We start from the raw sequence: 378 nt of genomic DNA, 5'->3' as shown, positions 1-378 counted from the left end.
ACAAATGGTATATTTCATTCAATTATTGGTAATTATCATACAACTATTGGTGCAATGTTATACAAAGGTTGGACATTAAATCAACAAGTATGGGGGTATTAAATCAACAACTTCTATCACAAGAATTGAAACGCGCTCAACTACTGGATCCTTTCCCCTAGTGACTCTTGATCTTCGAGATAATTTCAAATGTAAATAAATGTACCACTAAAAAAAACTAAACTATCTTACCATTTATCTAATTTTAAATATTATTTTATATAATACAGTCCTATATAACTTCCATTGCAATCTCTCTGTTCTTTCAATATTCTAATACAGATATGATGAACAATAAATATAACCATTCTACCTCTTTATATGCTACAAGTGCTAGTT

Source organism: Cryptomeria japonica, chromosome 9 (assembly GCF_030272615.1).
Source record: "Cryptomeria japonica chromosome 9, Sugi_1.0, whole genome shotgun sequence".
Taxonomy (NCBI): domain Eukaryota; kingdom Viridiplantae; phylum Streptophyta; class Pinopsida; order Cupressales; family Cupressaceae; genus Cryptomeria; species Cryptomeria japonica.
Note: the sequence above shows the minus strand (reverse complement) of the source record.